Source organism: Oncorhynchus tshawytscha, linkage group LG12, assembly GCF_018296145.1.
Source record: "Oncorhynchus tshawytscha isolate Ot180627B linkage group LG12, Otsh_v2.0, whole genome shotgun sequence".
In the NCBI taxonomy this organism is placed as follows: Eukaryota; Metazoa; Chordata; class Actinopteri; order Salmoniformes; family Salmonidae; genus Oncorhynchus; species Oncorhynchus tshawytscha.
Genome location: NC_056440.1, coordinates 45,515,654 through 45,535,150, shown reverse-complemented (window position 1 = coordinate 45,535,150; position 19,497 = coordinate 45,515,654). Strand labels below are relative to the sequence as shown.

The 19,497-nt window shown below is 43.6% G+C and overlaps 1 protein-coding gene across 2 annotated transcripts in view; it reads right to left on the bottom strand.

Moving 5' to 3' along the window:
* Positions 1–18,090, bottom strand: part of LOC112263394 (rho-related BTB domain-containing protein 2) — a 98,982-nt gene extending 80,892 nt beyond the window's left edge. The window contains exons 1-2 of one of the 2 annotated variants that reach the window (XM_024439561.2): positions 17,664–18,090; positions 16,831–16,949 (exon numbers count right to left, since the gene is read on the bottom strand). The gene's annotated coding sequence lies outside the window, so the exon portion shown is untranslated. The remainder of the gene's footprint in view (positions 1–16,830; positions 16,950–17,663) is intronic. The other variant, XM_024439560.2, reaches the window with a different exon arrangement.
* Between the last annotated feature and the right edge of the window lie 1,407 nt (positions 18,091–19,497).

Genomic DNA, 19,497 nt, shown 5'->3' with positions numbered 1-19,497 from the left:
CGTCGGGAGCTTCATGAAATGGGTTTCCATGGCCGTGCAGCCTCACACAAGCCTAAGATCACCACGCGCAATGTCAAGCGCTGGCTAGAGTGGCTAGAGTGGTGTAAAACTCTGGAGCAGGTGAAACGCGTTTCCTGGAGTGATGAATCCCGCTTCACCACCTGGCAGTCCGACGGACGAATCTGGGTTTGGTAGATGCCAGGAGAACGCTACCTGCCCGAATGCATAGCGCCAACTGTAAAGTTTGGTGGAGGAGAAACAACAGTCTGGAGCAATGTCCTCTGGTCTGATGAAACAAAATTAGAACTGTTTGGCCATAATGACTATCGATACGTTTGGAGGAAAAAGGGGGAGGCTTGCAAGCCGAAGAACATCATCCCAACCGTGAAGCACAGGGGTGGCAGCATCATGTTGTGGGGGTTCTTTGCCGCAGGAGGGACTGGTGTAAAATAGATGGCATCATGAGGCAGTGAAATTATGTGGCTATATTGAAGCAACATCTCAAGACATCAGTCAGGAAGTTAAAGCTTGGTCGCAAATGGGTCTTCCAAATGGACAATGACCCAGACGGCATCCCCAGCCGCGCCCTCAGAGCATGCGTAGACCAGCTGGCTGGTGTGTTTACGGACATATTCAATCAATCCCTATACCAGTCTGCTGTTCCCACATGCTTCAAGAGGGCCACCATTGTTCCTGTTCCCAAGAAAGCTAAGGTAACTGAGCCAAACGACTACCGCCCCGTAGCACTCACTTCCGTCATCATGAAGTGCTTTGAGAGACTAGTCAAGGACCATATCACCTCCACCCTACCTGACACCCTAGACCCACTCCAATTTGCTTACCGCCCAAATAGGTCCACAGATGATGCAATCTCAACCACACTGCACACTGCCCTAACCCATCTGGACAAGAGGAATACCTATGTGAGAATGCTGTTCATCGACTACAGCTCGGCATTCAACACCATAGTACCCTCCAAGCTCGTCATCAAGCTCGAGACCCTGGGTCTCGACCAAGCCCTGTGCAACTGGGTACTGGACTTCCTGACGGGCCGCCCCCAGGTGGTGAGGGTAGGCAACAACATCTCCACCCCGCTGATCCTCAACACTGGGGCCCCACAAGGGTGCGTTCTGAGCCCTCTCCTGTACTCCCTGTTCACCCACGACTGCGTGGCCACGCACGCCTCCAACTCAATCATCAAGTTTGCGGACGACACAACAGTGGTAGGCTTGATTACCAACAACGACGAGACGGCCTACAGGGAGGAGGTGAGGGCCCTCGGAGTGTGGTGTCAGGAAAATAACCTCACACTCAACGTCAACAAAACTAAGGAGATGATTGTGGACTTCAGGAAACAGCAGAGGGAACACCCCCCTATCCACATCGATGGAACAGTAGTGGAGAGGGTAGCAAGTTTTAAGTTCCTCGGCATACACATCACAGACAAACTGAATTGGTCCACTCACACAGACAGCATCGTGAAGAAGGTGCAGCAGCGCCTCTTCAACCTCAGGAGGCTGAAGAAATTTGTCTTGTCACCAAAAGCACTCACAAACTTCTACAGATGCACAATCGAGAGCATCCTGGCGGGCTGCATCACCGCCTGGTACGGCAACTGCTCCGCCCACAACCATAAGGCTCTCCAGAGGGTAGTGAGATCTGCACAACGCATCACCGGGGGCAAACTACCTGCCCTCCAGGACACCTACACCACCCGATGTTACAGGAAGGCCATAAAGATCATCAAGGACAACAACCACCCGAGCCACTGCCTGTTCACCCCGCTATCATCCAGAAGGCGAGGTCAGTACAGGTGCATCAAAGCTGGGTCCGAGAGACTGAAAAACTTCTATCTCAAGGCCATCAGACTGTTAAACAGCCACCACTAACATTGATTGGCTGCTGCCAACACACTGACACTGACACTGACTCAACTCCAGCCACTTTAATAATGGGAATCGATGTGAAATGATGTAAAATATATCACTAGCCACTTTAAACAATGCTACCTAATATAATGTTACATACCCTACATTATTCATCTCATATGCATACGTATATACTGTACTCTATATCATCTACTGCATCCTTATGTAATACATGTATCACTAGCCACTTTAACTATGCCACTTTGTTTACATACTCATCTCATATGTATATACTGTACTGTACCATCTACTGTATCTTGCCTATGCTGCTCTGTACCATCGCTCATTCATATATCTTTATGTACATATTCTTTATCCCCTTACACTGTGTATAAGACAGCAGTTTTGGAATTGTTAGTTAGAGTACTTGTTGGTTATTACTGCATTGTCGGAACTAGAAGCACAAGCATTTCGCTACACTCGCATTAACATCTGCTAACCATGTGTATGTGACAAATAAAATTTGATTTGATTTGATTTTGACCCCACGCATACTTCCAAAGTTGTGGCAAAATGGCTTAAGGACTACGCAGTCAAGGTATTGGAGTGGTCATCACAAAGCCCTGACCTCAATCCAATAGAAAATGTGTGGGCAGAACTGAAAAAGCGTGTGCGAGCAAGAAGGCCTACAAACCTGACTCAGTTACACCAGCTCTGTCAGGAAGAATGGGCCAAAATTCACCCAACTTATTGTGGGAAGCTTGTGGAAGGCTACCCAAAACGTTTGACCTAAGTTTAACAATTTAAAGGCAATGCTACCAAATACTAATTGAGTGTATGTAAACTTCTGACCCACAGGGAATGTGATGAAAGAAATAAAAGCTGAAATAAATCATTCTCTCTACTATTATTCTGACATTTCACATTCTTAAAATAAAGTGGTGATCCTAACTGACCTAAGACAGGGAATTTTTACTAGGATTAAATGTCAGGAATTGTGAAAAACTGAGTTCAAATGTATTTGGCTAATGTGTATGTAAACTTCCGACATCAACTGTATGTGTCACGCGGTGGGTAACTAGTGTAGTGAATCGGGCGCAGAAGAGCAGAAATGAGTGTACAAGGTATTTACTTCCACGACAGCACCAGTATACAGACAATACTCAAGGTGCGGAGAAATACCGGTCACTCGAAAATAACGGGCGTAAATACATAACCCGGCAAACATAACCAGCCGACAAGTACCAACATGAACAATCAATAAACACGCACATTAACATGTGGGAAACAGAGGGTTAAATAATGAACATGTAATTGGGGAATAGAAACCAAGTGTGTAAAAAAGTGGATCGGCGATGGCTAGAAGACCGGTGACGTCGACCGCCGAACGCCGCCCGAACAAGGACTGACTTCGGTCATGAAGTCATGACAGTATGCGTACGCCTGTTGCTCAATAACTTTTTGGTATGCACTGACAAAAGGCATCTCTGGATAAGATTTTGGCCCATATTCACAAAGCATCTCAGAGTAGGAATTCTGGTCTAGGATCAGTTTTGGATACGGCCCTGCGTTACACTGATAGATGACTATAATCCACATGTCCAGGTCTGTAGCTGTGATAAGAGGTTGTGATAGGGAGCTATGCAGGGAATGTGAAGTGACATTAGAGGGAGGGGGTCGTGTTGTGTTTAAATACCTTGTGTCTCAGTGCATTAAAACAGGCCTCAGATGATGAGTTTTATCAGAGGTATCATCCATGCCAAGCAGAGCTGGGTGCACAACCAACTGGACCCAACTCCCTGGCATGCCATAGAGCAGAGCAGGCAGTCCTTTCACACCAGGGGCACTGCCCATTTATGTGGCATCTCTGCTCTCTTACCCTCATCCTTTACCTCTAGATAAAAGGAGGAGGGGAGGGAACATGGGAGGAACTCAACTGTGAAACTCCTCACAGTGCTCAAGTATAAACACTTCAGCCAGAGACTCCAGCCATTCTTTGCTAGCTAAATAGTTTCTGTTTTGCTTCAGCCTTTGAAATGCCACGGCCCTGAGCGCAAAACAGTTTATAACAAGGAATGGGATAGGGGAGGTAGAGGCGGAGGGGGTTTGAAGTGGATGCTCTGAATTCTTGAGAGGCACAAGCTGCTTTGATAGAGACAAACTGCACGGAACGATGTCTGTGGATGGCCTGCCGTTTGTCCGCATCGACCCCCAACTCACTTACACACAGACACATACCCCACCCTATACCTACTGCCTCGAGGGGAACGAGGTTGGTCAGGCAGGTCTTATAGGGACAAACACACACACACACACACATCATCCACTCAGCAGGGAAAGGGACACACAGGTCAGCAGAGGTGCTCCTTATTGCATGGCCCGGTCAAGTGGCAGGTCTAATCTGATTAAGGATCCACTCAGCCTCTGTTCTAGGGGCTTAATTACGTGATGGGGCTGGGTCCCGGCCAAACACACACACACACACACACGCACACAGGCACGCACATAAAAACACACACACGTTTGTTTTACTGTCCTTGTGGGGACCAAACAATTTATTCATATTCAAAATCCTATTTTCCCTAACCGTTAACCCTTAACCTTAACCATAACATTACCCCTTACTCTTAACCCTAACCATAAACCTAACCTCTAGTTTAAAATAGCCTTTTTCTCTTGTTAGGGCCAGTGAAATGTCCCCACTTGTTCAAATGTTCTTTGTTTAACTATCCTCGTAAGGGCTTCTGGTCCACACAAGGAAAATAAAACCAAAAACACACACACATGCAACCATACACACACACACACACACACACACACACACACACACACTCGCAGAGCCCCACAATCTGCTTCTGCACTGGACACACACACACAAAATGCTCATTGGGTACCTCACCCAGGTAGGCCCAATGTATGATACAAGCCAGCCAGGGACACACCCACAACTCTCAGGTTTAGTGATCAAAACATCTACGTCCAAAGATGAGTGTTTAACAAGTACAATCCAGTGAACATGTTACTTCTATCGGCCTGCATAAAAATCACACACTAACCACTCGATCCATGCGTCCAGTGATCAGTGACCAGTCCTGAAATTGAGATAATCTGCTAGAATTGTTCCCTATCAACCTCATTTAGTGCATCCTTTAGTTGCCCCATCACCGTGGAGCCACTTGACATGGGCTGCCGTGTCATCTGCATACTGAGAGGATCCTGACACAAGCAACCCTGCTTCTGGGCCTTTAATCTTTCCACAGGCCTGGCTCAACATGCACTTACTAAGCATTTGCAGGCCTGTGCTACTTCTGGGATTGTTGGAATGTTCTTAACCAGTGTGAACTTCGGACAGATCCAAGCCGCTCATCACACTTTGGCGAGGACGTGTCACAGTAGACGTTGGGCTGGGCTTGAGAGCTTGAGACGATACAACAGAGGCAGAGATAGTGAATCTAGCACTGATGTTGCTTTCCCTCAACCTGACCATCCAGGATGAGGAAGAGAATGATACGATGCTGCTGGACTGGGACACGGTTGATGATAAATGGTCCCTTATGTCATAGTAATGACATGATGATAGATCTATTGATGTGTTTAGGAGGGGGAGTTGTATGCTACCTCTGTAAAAGTGAGTGAGAAGATTAACGGCTGAACAAGTACTACCGAGCAAAATCTGCGAGAAGGAGAGAGAGAAAGAGAGAAATGGGGGGAGACGGCGAGGGAAAGAAAGAAAGAGAAAGAAGGTGAATGAGAGAGAGAGAGAAAGGGAGAGAGAGAAAGACTGAGAGAAACATACTGATGAAGAAAGGGAGTAAGAGTGATATTAATTGAAGAAATAAAATGTGCTAGAGAGACGGTGATAGATAGAGGCCTTGGAGAGTGGGGCTAAAACACCTCTGCACTTCAGCCTGGTGGTCCCACTGATCAGGTTGTACACACTCACAAGCCTTCTCACAGTACAGCTCTTTATTCACACTAACACACTCAGCCCTTAACACACTGTAATGTTTCAGAGAAAGTCTACAGAAAGAAAGAGAGAGAAAAATAGAGATAGGGGAGAAGAAGGGACAAGGGAGTGAGAGAGAGATGGGGGAGAGGAAGAGACAGGGCAAAGAGAGAGAGAGAGATAGGGAAGAGGAAGAGAGGAGGGAAACAGAGAGAGAGAGAGAGAGAGAGAGAGAGAGAGATGGGAAAAGGAAGAGGGAGAAAGAGACAGACAGACATAGAAAACATACTGTATCACCAGACAGTCTAGTTCAGGAAGAGAGACCCCAGTCCCCCACTGCAAACAGGCCTTTGTTGTGATTAGGCCAACTAGCTTGAGTGTTGTTTGTCTGATTCTGTTGCTCTGTTAGTGTGTGTTCCTCTACACACACACACACACACACACATACAGGCACACACACAAACACACACACTTATTAGATAAACACACACAGCTACATCTCGTTCATTGACAGTCTGGTGCACTCGGCTACACAGTCAGAGTGAATGGTACGCTCTAAAAAGAGTCATGGAAAAATCTATACTGGAGTCCGGATATTTCTGGACCAAGCGGTCGCCTGGCGTTCTTCATTGGCTACCGACGGTCACCACACACTGTGACCACATGTCAATGACCGCGACACTGAGTGCACTGGGGCAGAAAGAACCAGATTATTGTAGGCCTACAGCAAGACCATTTGGCTATGGTTGCAGTAATAGTATTTCCCTATGATTTATGACACATTTGTATCTTACAGTTTGCATTTTGGATAACAATTGACTGTAGGTGTCTTATGCATGTACTCATGTAAAGCCTTTATTAAAGCCATATAACACATTATAATATTTGCCCGTAAACTGTCATAAGTAGTTTTAAATAGTTATGAGTCAAGGCATGAGATGCAATAAGACCGTTTATAACGGGTGTTGAAAATGACTGTTCATCCAGTCATATGGTCTAACGTCAACATGTTAATAACAACTGCTATTGTACAGTCTGCATGACAACATGCGTCATATGTTTTTACATGCTACATAAGAGTCCACATACCAGGGTGTTTATGTCATTTACCAACCTATGTGTCACATTATTACATTGAATGGAATGATGGGCACCATAACCATGTCATATGCCCTTATAGAGTGTGTACAGACACCTTAAGTAAAGTTCTATTCATTTGAGGTGTTGAGGTGAAACAGTGAATGTGCTTAGATCAATTCCTCAGTACACAGAGTATTTCACCAGAATGCACCGTTGTGTGTGTGTGCACAAGGTCCTGTGAAAAGAAATGGGCCCCTCGCCTAGGGAAATCAAATGCCCGTCCAACTGATTGGTTCTGGTGACGGCCCTAAATCCCACTCTTCTTCTTCCAATTTCAGCAATATGATTAGCTGAAACAAGAGCTCTCAATAACTTTACATCGGATCTGCAAATTGTCTATTTGTGTCAGCGAATCATATAGCTGAAATTTCATGAACAGTTTGGAGAACCATCGAAACGTTACAGAGCGTTTGTGCCAGCGAATCATATCGCTGAAATCGGAAGAAGGGTGAGATTAACATTAAATGGGAGAAGAGTTATTGGCTCATGTTGCAAACCTAGCTAGCTACTCAGCAAATAACAAGGATAGCTAACAATAGCTTGAGTTAAATAATGTGTATTAACAGGAAACGGTCATTGCGTTTAAAGTGTAGGAGGATGTTAATGTGCTACAGAGGAGTATGTTTTTTAATTACACCTGTAGCTAGCTAGCCATCGGTAGGTTGATGTTGCAATTCTTAAGTACATCTGTGCTCCCATTTCCCCATGTTTCTCACTAGTGTGTGATGCAGTCCACAATTCCGTGCGTTCCTCCATGTAGGGATTCTTGCATCTGCAAAGCTCAAGGAAAAGGGTGGCTACTTTGTAGAATCTCAAATATAATATAGATTTTGATTTGTTGAACACTTTTTCTGGTTACTAAATGATTCCATACATGTGTTATTTCATACTTTTGATGTCTTCAATGTTATTCTACAGTGTAGAAAATAGTAAAAAATAAATAATAAAAAACTCTGGACTGGTACTGTATATTTAATATACACATAGCAATTATTACTGCCCACTAAAGCTTCCCATCTCTTCCTTCTGTCATGGTGAAGACAATCTGCATGATGTTGTATAGGTAGTTACACAAGCTAGTAGGAGTCACCATAGACCTGAATGACCAGAGAGCTGACGGAGTCTATTATCAGAGCTCTGAAGATTTATGAGCAGTCAAAATCTTTATTCACACAGAGGAAATGAATCACACCTATATATAGTGCTGTGTGACTTTTGTCACTACACCTGTGCTATACCCTAACCCATGGACACTGTTTTATTGTATCCAGGGGCCCTCCTTTACTTTTTCTCCTCCATGGTAATGCAGAGATTATAGTTGTTCCACATTGACCTCCCAGTAGTATAAGCCGGGCTGGGAGTCGGCCACAAAGGCTGACGGAGAGAGAATATGGGAGTCTCTCCCACTGAAGAGACTCTCCCACTCAACCTGTGGTTTGGGTGTCTGACTCATTCACTATAGCCGTGATATTACATCAGTCTTCCCAATTAAAACAAGTGCCCTCTTACACAAGCTTGATTAGGAAGGCCAATTGTCTGGTTTCTTGGATGGCTTGAGTTCGTGCATGCGTGGATGCATGCGTACACGTGTGTCCTTTCAAAATCCTGTTTTGTTTTTTATATGTCTTGTCAATGCTGATTGGTGGTAATTGCCAACCTCCTGATTGTCAAACACTATTATGGCGCAATTCCACTGGATGAACGAAACCATGGTGGGCTGTGCCGGAACCAGAACAAACTAGCCTTGTTGGTTCTTGTTTGTTTTCCATTTGCAGTTGAACTGGAATCAGGACTAGGTTTAATTTTCGAGAAAAACTGTTAGTGTAAATTTTAAGACAGCGACCGATGACGCAATTTAACAGCGAAATTGTTGTGATCCTTGGTGACTGGCATTTTTAAGTATGGAGGAGTTGGCTATTTTGTGTCATCCTTTTAAATTGTATTAATGGGCAGCAATCTAGACTGAACGAGAGGAGACAGCTGAAAAGAGATGGAGAAATACACAATGTAAGTTATTAACATGCGAGGAGAGGATCGAGTCAGCCGGTTGAAAGACCAGCTTACAAAACAAATGCTCCGTGAGAGGTACAGAATGTGCTTTTATCTGTTTAGCTAGCTGTTGTGTATCTGTCTTTGTGAATTCCTCAAAACTTATTTGGAATGAGGCCAGCCATTACAGTTTCTTGCAATAAGATGCAGTCCTGCAATACGGTATTACTCTTGCAGTATGCTGTGTGTGACAGGACCCTAGGAAGTATGCACAATGTATCTATCTAGCTGGCTACATAATGTGTATCTGTCTTTGTGATAGATATACATTGTACATACCTAGGCCTACATATTGCAAGAGTAATAATGCAGGACTGCACCTTATTGCAAGTGTAATAGCTAGCTGTCCTCCTTCAATACTGCAAAAGTCATTTAGCACTCCTATGAGAAACACTTCCTGACCTAATCAGATGATAAGTAATCAACCCAATCAACTTTTATTATCTCCAACTATGCTATGGTGAGTTGATGCCCCACTGACAAACAAACACAATGTTTAATGACAGATTTTCTCTTTTTTCCTTCTTCTTTATGATTTTCTCAGACACCCAACTCCACCAACACCGTTTGGACAACAAAGCGCCTGGACCAAAACCGAACTATTAGCATGACAGACCAAGCCTGGCCACTTAGTTCAGTGGGTCTCTCCCTTTTTGGTTACTACACCCCCTATCATGTGATTTTACCCTGATTAATAAAGTACTGATATACTCCCTTGTGTTCATTTTACCATTAGACATATGTTCTTATAAGATTTGTTTCTTACTTCCTGTGAATAAGCTACTACACAATTGTATCTTCTATGTTCGACCAATGTTTGTTGTTTAATAAATGTGTGTAAATCATGTCTAATCTTTATTTCCGACATTTAAAATCAACACAAGCATGTTTAAGAAGTTTATTGCTCCAACATGTATATTGTAATTGTTTAACCGTAGGCGAAATTAAATTAACAGTAATTGAAAGCCACATTCACAATGCGTTTGGTGTAGAGCAAATTTAAGAAAATAAAAAAATAAAAAGTATTTTACATAAGAACTTCAGCCAGTTTAGTCTAGTGACACGTTGAGCTTTTATGGCTTGGACAAACTGTCCAAATACAGCCATGTAGTTGTTCTTAACAAGGCGGTCTGGGCCATCTCAGCAGCCCTGGCTGTCCTGTCTGCTGCCTCATCTTCACACAGCTGATTAAAGAGCTGATCCTGCTGCTGACACTGGGCCTCAAGTGTCTCCAGGTATGAGTTCGCAGTCTCACTCACGAAATGCAGGTATTCACTGGTTTTGCTTGCAGTGCATTTTCTCTTCCCCTGGGAAAATATTTAGGCAGAAGTACTGCCATGTAAAAGGTCAGCAATGATAAGGTACACACTCCAAAACAAACCTGAGGGTAGCAAGTGTGAGTTCAGTTTTGTTCTCCAGCCGTAACTGTCTCATCAAATGTATTAAATATTTTCCCGGAAAGGCCACTGTGGGGGCAAGCAGATCAACCAGATACACCAATGATGCAAATAAAGGTAAGGTATTGGGCCAGAATTTGATTCATTGAATCAGTGTTACAGTTTTATATATAAATTCCTAGATCCACACTCCTTGAATAATGTTTAGGATCATAATCCTGCCATGACAAAAGCCCTCTGTGGATGAGATTGCCCACCCCTGTTGAAGACTGCTAAATTGTGCGATTAGGGCTAAACAATTGACAGTGAACTGTTTACCAACCAAGAATGGACCCTTGGTGCCTGGGGGTGCAGGGATCAGGAGTTGCAGGAGCATTGATTGTGTCGATGGACGCGGGGTGTCTGTGGGTGCAGAGCTCTGAGGTCGTAGGTTCACTAGTCTTGCACGCAGCTTCCTCTGAGTCGGTAGGTTCAGGAATGTCCTCTATGTATGTTTGTATAATGTAAAGTCAGATACTCCGGCTAACGTCAAACATGTACTAAGTCCACAGCGTTGGCCTTCCATGGATATTTACATGACAAGTTGTCATCCCTAGTTCACGTCTCGCACAGTGCTCACTCTCACGAGCTACAGCTAGCTACGCTGAAGACATTGGTAGCTAGCTAGATAGTAATTTGGCTAAAAAACAGTGTATTGCCGTGCTGATCATCGCTGCTCGCCGTCATCATGGCTTCAAATATCACTGTCTGATCCACTGTTGCTGTTGTGGTCTTTTTATATTTTTATATTCTTGTTTGAGTTTCTGAATTTTTTCCCTGCACTGTTTTACTGACCGATGGAATCCCATCTCGGCTAATGATTCCAGTATGTTTTTGAAGATCTTTTCATTCCTGGTGGGAGAATCCAGTTGCCACTGGATTCTCCAACTGACCAATTTGCTGCTTCCATTATTTGTTTTTGGCTTGAGAGTTATTCACTAGTGTCGCTGTACCAAGTTCTATCTTTGGCTGTAGCGTTCGTGGTCAGATTGACCTTCTCTTATAAAAATGGCGCCAGTGACTTGTAAATGAGTGTCAACATACGCGAGCGACACTGCGATATCATTGCACAAGACCAATCATTGAGTACGGCCATTTGTAAACCCACCCACCAGCCTACTTGGTTCGAGGTCAGTACCAGATATCAAAGGGCTGAATATCCTGCTTGGTTCCAGGAATCAAGCGGGCCATGGGCAAATGGAAATGAAATAGGAACTGTGATATTCACGGCCCAGCACGGCACGGCCCTGCAGTGGAAAAGCATCACTAGTTACCTAGCAGAGTGAGGGCAGGCGAAAGCACAGTAGGACAGAGTGTGAAGGGAACAAGAGTGAATGGCCCTCAATGTATAGTAAGGGCATTTGAGGACACTGCCCACCACTGCCCAATTGCAATAATATCTAGTATCTAGCATACTAGAACCTACAGGCATCAATATCCAACACATAAAGCAGATATTTTTCACCACTTCTTAGCGTTCACACTGTGAGAGCATTACAAACGCAGAGGTATAATGTCATTAGGAACTGGGTAAGTGTATATGGTGTACCTTTGAATTGCCAAAAGAGGAAGGTGAATGTCTTGAACACTCAATATGTCTTGGACACTGTCTTGGACACTCAAGTCCAAGGCAAGGTTAGGCCGCATGTAAGTATCATCAGGAATGGCTTTACCTGGTCTGGCTGATGTAACAATGCTACAACCCAGTGTCGGAAGCCAAAATACCCGTAGAAGAAACAAGACACACTTAGCTGTGCTGAACCTTTGGCCCAGAAGCGCTGAGCTCTTACCTCATAGTGTGTCAGTTGAGAGTTGAGCAACAGGCAGGCTTATCTGTTACGTCACCCTGGACCTGGGACCCAGACTGGACATCCACTCAGGCCCTGTCCCTAGCCCAACCTAGGGCTCTCAGAGCAGGGGTAGAGGTCAGAGAGAGAGAGAGGCCCCCCTCTGGGAACACCAGCTGGGCTTATCTCTACTGCTGCCCCTCTTGTCCTCTGTGTGTGTGTGTGTGTGTGTGTGTGTGTGTGTGTGTGTGTGTGTGTGTGTGTGTGTGTGTGTGTGTGTGTGTGTGTGTGTGTGTGTGTGTGTGTGTGTGTGTGTGTGTGTGTGTGTGTGTGTGTGTGTGTGTCAAAGATTCTGAGTACTATTGTGAGTTTCTGTGTATGTATGCACTATACACAGAGGGCTTGAATTTATTTCTGTGTGCTTGTGAGCATACAGTTGAAGTCGGAAGTTTACATACACCTTAGCAAAATACATTTAAACTCAGTTTTTCACAATTCCTGACATTTAATCCCAGTAAAAATTCTGTGTCTTAGGTCAGTTAGTATCACCACTTTATTTTAAGAATGTGAAATGTCAGAATAATAGTAGAGAGAAGGATTTATTTCAGCTTGTATTTCTTTCATCACATTCCCAGTGGGTCAGAAGTTTACATACACTCAATTAGTATTTGGTAGCATTGCCTTAAAATTGTTTAACTTGGGTCTAATGTTTCTCGTAGCCTTCCACAAGCTTCCCACAATACGTTGGGTGAATTTTGGCCCACTGGTGTAACTGAGTCAGGTTTGTAGGCCTCCTTGCTCGCACACACTTTTTCAGTTCTGCCTACAAATGTTCTATGGGATTGAGGTCAGGGCTTTGTGATGACCACTCCAATACCTTGACTTTGTTGTCCTTAAGCGATTTTGAAACCACCACTTTGGAAGTATGCTTGGGGTCATTGTCCATTTGGAAGACCCATTTGCGACCAAGCTTTAACTTCCTGACTGATGTCTTGAGATGTTGCTTTAATATATCCACATAATTTTCCTTCTTCATGATGCCATTTATTTAGTGACGTGCACCAGGTGGACGGTGGATATAGATACTTTTGTAACCGTTTCCTCCAGCATCCTCACAAGGTCCTTTGCTGTTGTTCGCACCAAAGTACGTTCATCTCTAGGAGACAGAACGTGTCTCCTTCCTGAGCGGTATGACGGCTGCGTGGTCGCATGGTGTTCATACTTGCATTCTATTATTTGTACAGATGAACGTGATACCTTTGGAAATTGCTCCCAAGGATGAACTAGACTTTTCTGAGGTCTTGACTGATTTCTTTTGATTTTCCCATGATGTCAAGCAAAGAGGCAATGAGTTTGAAGGTAGGCCTTGAAATGCATCCACAGGTACACCTCCAATTGACTCAAATGATGTCAATTAGCCTATCAGAAGCTTCTAAAGCCATGACATCAGTTTCTGGAATGTTCTAAGCTGTTTAAAGGCACAGTCAACTTAGTCTATGTAAACTTCTGACCCACTGGAATTGTGATACAGTGAATTATAAGTGAAATAATCTGCCTGTAAACAATTGTTGGAAAAATTACTTGTGTCATGCACAAAGTAGATGTCCTAACCGACTTACCAAAACAATAGTTTGTCAACAAGAAATTTGTGGAGTGGTTGAAAAACGAGTTTTAATGACAACCTAAGTGTATGTAAACTTCCGACTTCAACTGTATGTGATTAACATGAATGTAAGCTTTCATGCATGATATACAGTACATGAATTTGATGTGTGTGTGTAAATATATAAATGTATATTATTACAAACGGTACATTTGTTTTTACTACAATAAAATATGCAAATCAAAAAAGATGTATCTATTGGAAAGGCAGTATTTTGTAGATGTGTTATTACATAACTATGCACAAAAGTTGTGAAGTAGCAGCTGCAGTAGCCTCAGACCTCTGACACACACAAAGTAACTTGAGTGTCCTGAATAATGAAATTCAGATGTCCAATGGATCCCTAAGAGGCCCTACGTTTTAAGGGGCTAATCCAAACTTCCACTGAAGTCTTCCTACGAATGTTCACTTAGTCATCCATTAATATCAATGGGAGACTGAGTGAAGATTCTACTTAAGTGGAAGTTAGGATTCACCCCAAAGAGCAGAGGACGCTGGAAAGAACTAGAAAGCTAGCGGCCTACTACTGTAAGAGACATGGCAAGTAGATTACTCTAGTAGTCTCTGTCTGTCTGTCTGTCTGTCTGTCTGTCTGTCTGTCTGTCTGTCTGTCTGTCTGTCTGTCTGTCTGTCTGTCTGTCTGTCTGTCTGTCTGTCTGTCTGTCTGTCTGTCTGTTATGCAGAGCATTGGATTTTCTATGTTTTTGCACAAGGTGTTGTAACTGACCTAGTGCCTGACTCCCAACTCACAAAATATATGGTACTGGCAAAACAAAGGCTTTCCCAATATCTAGCCCTCTTGTCTCAGTGTCCGGTTGTGTATTACTCTCTGTTCTCTGTTGTTCCCCTGGCCATGTTACCCCAGAAACCCAAACATGTCCTTTCTCTCTTCCTTAGGATCTGTGCTCTTTCTTTCCTCTCTGGGCAAACACTATCCCGGCTCCAGTTCTCCTCTCTGCCACCATACAAAACACACACACACACACACACACACGCAGGCCGCGCACACATTCTTTGCACACGGACACCCTGTTTAAAAAACAAAACCGGGTGGCAGCCAAACAAAGAGAGAAAGAATAGAACAGAAACTGTATGACTGCCATCCCTCTCTCTCTCTCTCACAATCACCTGCTTCTCTTCCACCGCCTTCTCTCATTCTCTCACTCTCCCTGAGACGACATTACTGCAGCAGAGTGACAAACATCATGTGGTTTAGAGAGAAGAACTTTGATCTGGCGTATCTTTGTGAGTCTCTCTGTGAGTGTTTGATTGCCAAGGTGACAAGGGGTATGTATGTGTGAGAGAGTTTCCACATGTGTGCACTATGCAGTCTTTGTGTGTGTCTTCCTTTGTCTTGTATGTAACTTTCCAAGACTGAATCAGACTGTTATGAAACATCCCTTGGTTTTGGCAGCTCTCTGTCCCTTGATAGAGAGTAGAATGCACACACACACACACACAGCCCTCCCTACGTCCTCCTGCCCCATGCATTGGTCGGGGTATGCAGAGTTGAACAGTGGGGGGGGGGTCAGAGGGTGTGTGTGTGCATGCTATTGCTCAACACACAGACAAACAGCGTCTTATATGGTTCTCGTCTGCACGGAGCTGGCCCGCTAACCCTCCATTCAGCAGCCTGGAATGTTTGGTGATCAACTCCACTGGAAAGCCCCGTTTATCAATACACACTCCCAGCCCCCTCAGGAGACTAACATATTCCACAGAGCAGGAAAGGCCTCACCCAAGGAAGAGAGGTTCAAATTCCACAGCTGATACAAAAACAGAGCAGAGGAACTGATGTCAACACTATCTGAACATCCCACCATTCACATCTCATGAAGTGGAAAATCAGACAGGGAGACAGGGAGAGAGAGACAGGGAGAGAGACAGGGTGAGAGAGAGAGAGAGAGAGACAGGGTGAGAGAGCGAGCGAGAGAGACAGGGTGAGAGAGAGAGAGAGCGAGAGAGAGAGAGGGTGAGAGAAAGAGATTTTGGTCACACATGCTCCTAAATATTTGACCAAGTGGTCAAAAATGTCCATTTCAAAAAACCTTTTTTGATCCTTCTGAAACTTTAGGACTATGTCAAGCAACAAGTTGTTGACAAAAAAAATCTGAAAACATAAATATGGAACCATCCCAGATTTGGGGGGCTTGGCAGCCACTATAACAAACAAAAAAAATATATATATATAATAATTCAAATACATATTTAGCTCCCAGTCAATGTCAGTATAACAAGACAAGAGTCTCATCTATTCAGATGCAATTGGAACCGAGTAGATAGCCCATAGAGTTCCAAAGATAGAGCTAAAAGTCTGATGGCACCGGCGCCCATATCAGTGGCCATTTTAGGTCGCACTGGTATGTCAGATTAGCTCAATCGTCAGTTTCTCAGCCTCTGAGTGTAACAGAAACACTTTGAATGAATAACAGACAAATGTTCATAACAAGCGGCCATGGATGACATTTATAAGAAATTAAAAAAGGATCTGTTCAAAACACGAAAAACTTACACAAATGCATATGTTGAAATATCACATTTTACAATTGTATTTGGGGGAATTTAAACCATTTAGGCCTACTTTCTGTCTCTTTGACAGAAAGTGTATTTCTTTTTTTTTTACCATCATTTACAATTGGGGGGTGTTAAAGGACCCACATATCATAGATATTGTCATACAGTGGTGAATCATTATAAAGTAGGCCTCGCTAATTGGTACACAAAACAACATTTAAAAAAAGTTGCGTTTAATTATTCATGTAATAGCCTAAGGTAGGTTGCAAGTAACAGCAAAATATAGGTGTATTCAACATGCTTATACGGTTATGCAATCCAATGCAAGCGTGGTCAGTTACTTCTGTTACGTTTATGCTGCATTGTTTATTCTTGTGATAAGACCTAGGCTAAATTCTATAATTACGGCACTCAACCAGGTGCTTACCTTCAATGGTCATTCGCCTCTGGAATCTTTACTGTTCTGCGTGGTCCACTTCACAGTCCTCGTTTTCCCTGTATTTAAGTTATTTTGGACAGCGCTCGTCTATTTCTCTTTCCATTTAGCTGCAAGGCACAACACACAATAACTATTCAGTAAACTACAATCCTGTATGATACGACATTTGTGAACACTTCATTTCTACTGGCAAGTTTTCCTTCTTTGTGAGATTTGACCCCTGTCTTTAGATGCCTTTTGAAGTGGTTTTGCTGAGACCACTACGCTCTGATCCAGACTTTTCAGACGCCAGAAGGAATGCAATTACATGGAGCCTATTGCATATTGCAAAAAAAGTGCAGACAAACTTGTATTTTCCGGATATAGTCTTAAAATTATGAAAGTGTCATCCAATAACAGTCGCTATCAGGGCTGTCAACTCTGGCTGTCTTTCGTCTGCCTCTCTGTCTGGGTGTTCACTGGTGCTGATGCGAGTTTTTCCACTTTCCTTTTGTTTCTTTCAAACCTAAACATGGGCTTTGTAGAAGCTTGCGCCCGACTTTCGTTGTCTAATTCATTATCTTGCCTCCACCAAGACAACGCTGTAGACTACATATAATTTTGCGGATATTTCTTATTCGCCTATTATCTATTCTAACCAGTGACTGGTCTTTTACTACGTTCCAAATCGAACTGCCTACGCGCAAATGTGTTTGCAATTAAGCCTATGACGAAAACACACGTGGTATCCACAACGTGCATTGCTTTTACATAAATAAAGGCTATACCAGTATTTATTTGTCAATGATGTAGGCAAATTTTGAGACAAAAAAATGAATTACATCTCAAGTCCTTGTTTCACCTCCAATCACACCCCATTCAACGCGATAGTGCATGCGTTGCAAGACTGCGGTGTATCCTCACCAAATTGGCCCGAAGTTACTGGAGTCTCTGTGGTCTCGCCGTCCTGTCTCTCGCTCTCTGTTGCCACATGCTGTAGATGAACCCAGTTTCGCTCCAGCCCATCCAGCCCATCCAGCGACACAAACGCCAGTGCCTATCAACGAGAGCCGTGACGGTGACGACAGCCCGGCGCCAGTTCGCGAACGATTGGTTCTTTTTGAACGACTCTTTCTACTGACTCGAGAGTCATGATTCGTTTTGCTGAGTGACTCGTTCGTTTTAGACATTTGTTCGATCTGCTGGCCGCAATGAATTATACAGCAGGGTTAATACTCGCCCATCCGTTGACTCTAGAGACGTGCTCCAACCGAAAACTGTCTGTCTGGTCCGGTGTTATGGGCCTGGCTCGCCCTACCGTACCGTGTTGCCCGTCAAAATGTAATATTTTAATATTTATCAGTTATTTGACCGAGACGCGCGCGGACAGAAAGACGCATAAATCTCAGTTAAAGCGTCCGAGCGAGCGAAACAGCGCCTCTCTGTCTCAGTATATGTAGACTATGTATCTGATGCTGTCTGGACAAAAAGAGCAGCCTCTGGCATGCCATACTATTTCTGTCCAGGCAGCATCACATAGATGGGCCACATATAGTAAGACAGAGGTGCACTGTTTCGCTCGCTAGTGTCAGCAGAGAGGACGAGGCGAAGCGAGCAGGCTCACTCTAGCCAAAATCCGTCCAGAATAAACCCAATGCGTTTCTATGGGCATAATATGCAGACCTAAACTTGTCGCCTGCATTCCCTCCTTTGGTACAACGACTCCCATTTTTAGGGATGGTAGTAATACAGTCGTACCCTGTTGCATTTGTGGTTGGTTGTTGGAGAGAGAGGTGAATTAAACCTGATCTAAATGCTCAAGCTATAGCCTACCAATATGCCAATTGCTGGACTTGATGACATCTTTATAGTGACTATGCTTAATCAAATTCACGGCATCTCTGTCATATTCTTTACCACAGGATAAATATATTTGGCCTACTATGCATCCTGAGTATTATGTATCTCTCTTCCTTGCTCAACCCATGTGTGTGTGTGTGCGTGTGTGTATGTGTGTGTGTGTGTGTGTGCAGTGAAGACATGCCCACGTTTTATCATGATTATTTCTAATTAGTGTCATTGGAAGGAACCCCCAGTAAGGGGTTCCTTCCAATGTGAACAGAGCAAAGAAATGCTGGGCAGATTGTTAGATACTCAAGTGTGTGCAGTATCGTCAGTGGAGGAGGAAAAGAGTGTATAGTGAAGCACAGCGTTTGGTTTGATTTTAGATGCCGTTGATGTGCAGTCCTCACAGGATTTGTGTTAATAAATTCAGTTGATCAAGCTACAGTATGTAGTCTATTAATTCCTTTTTGATTAATAAATAAACTGACAGGTTTTGTTGTTTCTCTGTAATACTAGCCACCTAGCAATTTTATGAAGTTGGCATACACAGCAAATTTGAGATCAGAATTTTAACACCAACAGGGTTACGTGAAACACTTCCTTAGTGTGTATATGTGACCCACTGAAATAGTCTTAAAATTTAAGGAAAGAAATTCCACAAATGTACTTTTAAGAAGGCACACCTGTTAATTGAAATGCATTCCAGGTGACTACCACATGAAGCTGGTTGAGAGAATGCCAAGAGTGTGCAAAGCTGTCATCAAGGCAATGGATGGCTACTTTGATGAATCTTACATTTAAAATATATTTTGATTTGTTTAAACCTTCTTT